Source organism: Rhipicephalus microplus, unplaced genomic scaffold, assembly GCF_043290135.1.
Source record: "Rhipicephalus microplus isolate Deutch F79 unplaced genomic scaffold, USDA_Rmic scaffold_12, whole genome shotgun sequence".
In the NCBI taxonomy this organism is placed as follows: domain Eukaryota; kingdom Metazoa; phylum Arthropoda; class Arachnida; order Ixodida; family Ixodidae; genus Rhipicephalus; species Rhipicephalus microplus.
In genome coordinates this window covers 48,209,102-48,217,428 of record NW_027464585.1, presented here as the reverse complement: position 1 = coordinate 48,217,428, position 8,327 = coordinate 48,209,102, and the positions used below count along the sequence as shown (strand labels likewise).

General features: G+C 47.2%; 1 long non-coding RNA gene across 1 annotated transcript; it reads right to left on the bottom strand.

Moving 5' to 3' along the window:
- Positions 1 to 2,239: 2,239 nt before the first annotated feature.
- LOC142783860 (uncharacterized) lies at positions 2,240 to 5,430 on the bottom strand. The gene is made up of 2 exons (XR_012888533.1): positions 5,322 to 5,430; positions 2,240 to 4,205 (listed from the first exon to the last, which is right to left on the bottom strand). It is a non-coding gene; the product is annotated as an uncharacterized LOC142783860 (long non-coding RNA).
- Positions 5,431 to 8,327: the final 2,897 nt, after the last annotated feature.

Here is an 8,327-nt window from a genome sequence, read left to right as displayed (position 1 = left end):
GCCTTGTCTTTGGCCCACTGGCTGTTCGGCTCTCGCAAAGAAGGCTCTCGCGACTCGGAAACATCACATCGGGGAGTCGTATAGATCCTACATCGAGGATGTTCTTTCACTTTGCCGCCGGGTGGACACATCAATGACAGCGTCAGACAAAGTACGCCAGCTTCTTGAGGGGATTGCACACGTCGCATTCAATGCCCTTGCATTCCAGAATCCGGCAACCGTTGCTGACGTTGCGACAACCTGTCAGCGCCTCGAAGAACTTGAGTCTATGCGCCTACAACCAGACAGTGATGCTGCCCGTATTACCTTGGATCCAAACCTACGAGACACAATGAGGGTGATTATACGCGAATAATTAGAATCAATGGGATTCACAATGCCTTCAGTGTGTCCCATTCAGTCTTCTTCAACGTCACTGCGAGATGTCATCAGAGAGGAGCTCACGTCCATGACCCACATGGCCCACCTGCAGCCCACTGTCGCTCGTACTCTCCCATCGTTCTCGTATGCCACCGCCGCACCATCAGGCACCGTCAGCTCGACGTCGCCGCCACGAACGTACGTGTCAGTTGCTGCCGCTCCTCCTACAAGCTTTCCCAAGAGCTTTCCGTCACCACCGCCTCAGCCCTCATCTGTCCCTCTCACAGCTCTCTCTCTCCCGGTGCAGTTAACGCAAGCTACTACTCTCGTTATTGATCGACTCGCCCTACGTGCTATTATTGCGGCTATCGTGGTCACAATTCACGCTTTTGCCGCAAGCGCCAGCAAGGCGAGCGTCGAGGGTACAACATACACGAACGGGACTATACCGCAAGAGCCTTGTACCAGGGCCGCCGTTAATCGTCACTGCCGCGTCGGTCTCCATCTCCACCAGCATCGGGTGAACGGCGTAGTAGTCATCGATCAATGCGACGCCGTTCACCGTCGCCCTACCGTCGCTCCTCTTCTCCTCTTCAGCCTGCTTCCCTCGCTTCTGATCGGCGTCCGGAAAACTAAGCGATGTAGCTTTTCGGAGGACAAACTGCATTCCAACACAGGACTCTAATTCCTCCAGCGTGAATTTACAATATGATTTTAGTATCAGTTGAGGGAGTGGACGTTGATGCTTTGGTGGACACTGGGTCTGCGTTTTATATCATTCTTGCTGATTTGTGTACCCGCATTCGAAAAGTCACGACGCCTTATGATGGACCAACACTGGTTACAGCCAAGGGAACAATGATTCGCCCTTCCACTCTCTTTACTGCATGTGTGCTAATCGAGGACATTATTCATCATATAGAATTTGCTGTGCTATCCCCGAGCTCCCACAAACTCATTTTAGGCTGGGACTTTCGTTCCTCTGCTTCCGCGGCTATTTGTTGTGCGCAACGTGTCGTCCATTTTACTGACACAAACCACTTGCTCGCGGATAAAACCTACACGCCACTTCGACTCATCGCTGCTGTAGACATCCAGTTACCACCACACGAACATCAATTAGTCACAGTTTTGTCCAGCGACGTCGACTCTGGTGACATTTTGGTCACTCCGTCGCCCCGTTACCTTAATAAAGGCATAGCTCTCGCATCAGGTGTGGCTCGCTTCAACAATGGATCAGCTGTCTTCGCTGCCAGAAACACCACACCAGATAAAATTTTACTGCCACGGGGCACTACTGTCGCCTGCGTTGCCGATCTGGAGCCTGTGTAAGTCGTGCCTCTTACCCCGGTCTCCTCTAAAGGCCATTCTGCAGATCATGCTGCTTCCTCGGCCTTAACACCAGCCATCAACAAAGACTTGACAGACTCACAGAAGCAGTACACTCTAAGCCAAAACGGAGCAACAGGGGTATAGGGGTTGCTCCTTTCAGGGAGCAATTGCATTGCCACTCCCATTACTCTCCTAAAAGGAGTAACTGCAGAGGGAGGAACCGTTGCTCTCCTTTCAGTTCCTCCTTCGGGGGATGAACAGTTACTCCCTCCAGTTCCTCCCTGCAGACCAACAGTTACTCCCACCAGTTGCTCCCTGCCGACCAACCATTACTCCCACCAGTTGCTCTTCTAAGAGCAACAGTTACTCTTTACCGTTCCTCTCACGTGTTCGCAGTTACTCTCTGAAAACCAACTGCACATGCTTCCAGTTACTCCTTGGGGAAATGAGTATTTATCTCGAGTATGCTTGTCACACGCTTAACACATGGCGAGAGCTCCTTGGAAGAGCACTGCTTGGGTGCTTCTAACACAAAAAGTGGACAATATTGAAAGGAAAATAAATGCTTTATTGTTCTTTTTATGAGGCGACGTGTGACCACGCGTAAAAGTAGACTTCGCCACACCACAGCCAGCGCTAAACAAACACCATAATACATCAAAGGTTTTCTGCGTCATCCGTGGAAAAACAATCTTGAATTTCTAGCATAGGGCAGTCTGTGTCATCATTGGTGAGAGAAGGGCAACTTCTCCAATTCTGAAGAACTCAAGTTTCGCAGCTGGTGTTTCCATCAGGCTAGCGCAGCAGAACGTCACCGCAGGCATATGTGAAGCATCTCATTGCTGCAAGAAAAAAAATAGAAATGTGAGGTTAAACATGCCAGGATCAATTCATAACAATGAGTCACACACACTGCAGCAGCGCTTATATTCTAGGATGTCTACTGCAAAACGAAATGTGAAAAAAAAGGAAGGTTCGGTCAAACGTTACTTGGCAAGCCATATAAATGCTGATGTGGTAGACGCTCTTCACATGATGTCTCAGACAGCAATATTCTGGAAGAAAATGTGCAGCACCTCAACAAGACACATTTGTAGCAGTTAAAGATACCCTTAGGTTCAGTTAACTTGTTTCCTATACACAGCTGAGTGACATTTCTATGAGCCCATTCACCAATGGGCATTCTAAATGAGGTCATGTGTGTGGCAAATAACACGTACTGTCCGCTCATGTTAAAATACTTATTTAGCTCGTGCACATAGTTGCTCTCGATTCTACTGTTATATCATACGCTGCTGCGTCTTGAATTGTGCAATACCTGTAGGCACAAGCCAAGCATGCAAAGCCTGCTTGAAAGCAACCATTTGCAGAGGCTACATGATAATCTTCAGTATATTATTTTGTACCTGACGCAAACGGCTGGACAAAACTATAGACAAATAAATGTAGACCGTGCTACCTTCAAAAAATGCTTTAAATTTAGAAAACTAGGGTGCATTTGTTCACTCGGTTGACGAGTCACAGCCGCGAGATATGTAAACGAAGCAATATATCTTAAGGCATGCACAGATATTCTGATTCTTTGTTTGACAGTGTCACAGATAGCTTGCCAATACATATATATTTGAGAGCAACAAGATGTGAAGCTTTTATTAGTTCAACGTCTTGTTGGTTCACAGCCAAACAGGTTACTGCTTGTTAGACAAATTGGAATAAGCACACCATGGTTTCCAAAAAAAAAAGCATTATTAGAAGTTAGCTCCCGGTGTGAATGTCTGCCTATTTATTTTGTACTGCCTTCTACATGTGCCACAAAGACATTTCTTGAGGATGTGCTACCAGTCAAGCCAAGATCGCATACTTGGTCAATGTGATGGAAATACAAACATTAGAAACACTGTCACCTCTAGTAAGAGCATAACACTTCAGTATCTTGGACTAGCAAAGAGGTGCACAAGAAAGTTGAGCCCACTCTTGCGGAACTTTGAACGCGAATATTTCAGAGTGGGGGAGGTCAACATGCTGTGGCACTTTTAAACCCACGAAACATCTGCAGAAAACAGGGTAAAGGCAAGTCAAGAAACGCTGTTATGAAGGCCTGCGCATGGACAGCTTTGTGAATCTAGGCCCAAGTGTTATGCTTTGTGCAAGCCAAAATCCATGTAAATAGGGAAAGCACACTTTTAGGAGTACCAGCGTAAACAAATCTTGGCAGTTGGCTTTTTAGTACAAACAGCAATCCCTGCAATGAAACATAAACATTTTATCTTAAAGGTAACAGTGTGAGCACACACACGGGCCAGCGGAGCCATGTCGAATTGTCAGTGCCAGTGTAACCATGTGGCATAATGAACTATTCTCTGGCCAACACATGCACAGTTTGCCCCTAAAAAGCGATGCTTTCATATACGTAGTACAAAAAGTCTGCACTTACCAAAATTCACTTGCTTTCTGTACTTTAGCATCGTTGGGAGCATCTTTATCTGCAGTATAACCAAATTTGTGTCATATCCCTGAAAAAAAAAGTAAAAGACATGCATCAAATATTGTTTCATTTGGTAGCAGTGAAGTCAGGTTAAGAACAGCCAAGTGGGAATCAGCCTAATTATGTGCATGCGGCAAATCCCAAACGGCGTTATTGAGGTTGTTGAAATTTTCGTCGATTGGTATTAACGTCGATATGTGACTTCAACGGCATGCCAAGTTTTCACAGCGCATAAAGATTTCATGATACAGAATAATGACAGCGCTAACGAGAACATACAGCATTTATGATTGTCTTTTACAATATTCAGTTTTGCTAAGGTTTTGCATCACTAAAGAAATCTGAAAGATTTGGGTCATTCCTCCTCCAATTGTTCTGTCAATATGTAAACTGCTGGCTTGATGGTGCGCTTATAAAATAGTACGTTCAGCGCAGAGGTGAAGCAAGTGACGCAGTGATGTAGGCAGATTTTTTTTTTTAGGCGTGCGGGGAGGGGGGGGGGGGGGGGTCCGCTTATCTGAATAGGCCGGGCAAGCGAATATGGTCGTCAATTTGGGCTCCCTACGCCCGGCCTAAAAAAATTCTGTGCGCAACCGCCTGGCTATGCCAGTGAAGTGATGCGACAATGATTTGTTCACTTACTGATTTACATACACTTTACATCTCTAAAAAATGCGGCCCAAGGCCCCAACACTCAGCCGTTAACATTACATAAAGCCAATGGTAGAAAAGTGCCAGTTTGAATGCAGCTACAACCCCGCCCCAATGTTTTTTCAAGCGAGGTAGTGTTGCGGAAATGAACTTTTAACTGCAAAAGTACACTGGCACTGCAGAGGTGACAGGGGAAGCAAGAGGGTATGCAGGCGGTAATAGAGGTAATTTAGTCCGATACGGCTAGCAATGGATACGGTGAATAAGAGCAAATCATTTCTCTTTCAATAGCGCAACCACTCAACAATGTATTGTAAGAGCATTAAAGGTTGCTGGAAATGCCACTCATCTGCACGCTGATGCATGCTCAGTCCTTTGTCCGACGAGCGAACAGGCTTGCAGATAGCTGAAGACGTGTTTACGATGTGTTTGTTCCCCCCAGCAGCAAAATCCACAACTAGTTCGCGCTCCATAAAGATAAATATACACTAACCTTCATCACGAATAAGTAGAAACGCAAATCTGCGACACACACACACGATCAAAACATAGCTCACAAGCTGGCACGTCCATGTGCTCGCCAACCACAGACCATATGAAAATAAGTAAGTAGTGCGAACGCGAACCTAGTTGCGCCGAAAAAAAAAAAAAAAACGTCGAGCAGTGGCAGCGCAGGCGTCAGCGCAATAATTTCAGTGTGTTCTCCTAATACAATTATAAAAAAAAACTGAGGTACACTAAAACTCATAAACAAATATAAAAAGTTGAGTGTAATTTTTATTTAGTGCTAGTCAACATAAACACTGAATAAAAATTACTTTGTAACTTACATCGTTTGCTACACTAGCGCCACACTTGTCGTGCGGGCGCAGATGGCGCAGATTTGTCATTCTGCCCTCAAACTACACGGTGAAGCGTGCTACTAAGTGTATGGCTGATGAAAAGCGCGTCTGGGTCCGCTTTTTTTTTTCCTTCACCGATATATCTGGGCGGGGGGGGGGGCTCCTTATGCACGTGTTTCGGTGCTTGATCGACTTTGACGCCCTTACTTCGCGTACGAACGGCGTGTCTAGGCTTTTTTTATCGTTGTTTTGCACGTGTTTCGGCGTTCGGTCCGCTTTGACGTGCCAACTCTCCATTATGCTGCTGCGTGTGCTAGGTATTTGCCGTACTGTATTCTCAGGCCTTCTGTGTTCAGCCAGCGCTGCTATCTTATTATCTACGGATGCTAAAATAAATCACTGTTTTGGTTTGGTGAAGTTTGGCACACAGAACAAACAATAATCTGGCCCATGAATATCAATGTGGGCGGCATGCATATTTGTGTGCGGTGTCCTGCCGGGGAGTAACCGTTGCGTGACGAGAGCATTTACAGCGGTTCCTCCTTCCGTTGCTCCCTTACGAACTTAAGATGAATACAGTTGCTCCCCCATTCTCGAACAAGTCGGCCATCTTGTTCCGCTTGGTCTTTTCGGAGAGTAACAGTCGGTCTGAAGGAGTAAAAACAGCCGTTGCTCCCATTTTGGCCATTTTTGGCTTAGAGTGTAGCTGCTTGATTTGTTGAAAAAGCATGCAAACACTTCTGACGTTCATTCATCCACCCTGGGCCAGACAGCCGCTACAGTGCATCGTATTCAGACCGACGGAACACCCATTGTGCACCACCGTCCGTACCGCGTCTCTTCAGCCCAAAGAAAACTCATTGAGGAAAACGTAGACGATATGCTGCAACGGGAGATAATCTGACTCAACCAGTCCTTGGTCGTCTCCCATCGTTCTGAAACGTAAAAAAGATGGTTCCGTACGATTTTGCGTCGATTACAGAGCACTCAAAAAGATCACTAAGAAGGATGTATACCCCATGCCACGCATCTACGATGCCCTCGATTCCTTACTAGGTGCTGAATTCTTTTCAAGCCTCAACTTGCCTTCCGGCTATTGGTGAATCCCCATGCACGAAGATGATAAAGAAAAAACTGCGTTTGCAACCCCGGACGGCCTATACGAATTGAATGTTATGCCGTTCGGCCTTTGCAATGCGCCCGCAACTTTTGAGCGCATGATTGACACCGTGCTGCATGGCCTGAAATGGAAGACTTGCCTATGTTACTTCGATGACATTGTTGTCTTTTTATCGACGTTTCCTCAACATTTGCAACGCTTGGACGAGGTCCCGACTTGCCTTGCGGGCGCTGGTCTTCAAATTAACACCAAGAAGTGCCATTTCACCAACAGATCTATGAAGGTCCTCGGTCATGTTGTGAGCAAGGACAGAATTCGTCCACACCCTGAGAAAACTGCTGCGGTGCTTCGCTTCCCTTGCCCTGACAAACCGGAAGTTTTGCGAAGTTTCCTTAGTCTCGCCTGTAACTTTCGGCGATTCATACAAAACATTGCCTCCATAGCCGCACCACTCCACAAGCTACTTGCTTCCGGTATGCCCTTTCAGTGGTCTCAGGAATGTGAATCGGCTTTCGACAGGTTGAAGAGTGCCCTCACGACCGACCTTGAACTTTCTCATTTTCACGATGATGCACCGACCTGCCTGCACACACACGCTAGCGGCCGCGGTTTAGGAGCCATGCTCCTGCAACGCGACAACTCTTCGCGAGAGCGAGTCGTTGAATACTCCAGTCGCGTCCTCTCAATAGCCGAGAGGAACTACACGATCAATGAGCAGGAGTGCCTCGCCATCGTTTGGTCAGTGCAGAAATTTTGTCCTTATCTGCACAGCGGCCATATCACCATTGTGAACGACCACCACGCTTTATGTTGGCTTTCGACACTCAAGAACTTTTCGGAACGCCTCGGCCACTGGATTCTATGCCTCCAAGAGTATGATTTTGACATCATATACAAGTGTGGCAGAAAGCATAGTGACGCCGATGCTCTTTCTCGCTGCCCACCACCAGCAGCTCCACTCAGCGTTTCCGCGATCACTTTGCACAACACACCCTCGGAGTCCACGTCTACGGCGGTTTCCTCTCTCGCCTCTATGGACCTGCTGTCTTCGACGACCCTCACGATTTTCCTTCTTGACAGCTGGCTGACCCATAATGTCGACGTATTATAGGCTACCTCACTGGCAGTTCCCGTCCACCTGATGCGAGGCTCCGTCGCCAACTCTCGCAATTTAAGCTGGAAAACTCGGTGCTGTACCGGGAAATTTACCATCCTGATGGTCAGCACTGGGTTCCAATTCTACCCCGATCGCTTCGCTCTGAAGTCCTCAGAGCGCTTTATGACCATCCGACTGCTGGTCACCTTGGTTACCATAAAACCTATGATCACCTTTGAAGTTGCTTTTATTGACCAGGCATTACCCCTAGTTTAGCTCGGTACGTCGGGTCCTGCACTACCTGCCAATGAAGAAAACTACCCACATCTGCTCCAGCCGGTACACTACAACCTCTTCCCTGCCCAGCCACACCATTCGAAGTTGTAGGCATTGATCTTTATGACCCCCTTGCAGTCAGTGCTGCTGAAAACTGGCGAATAG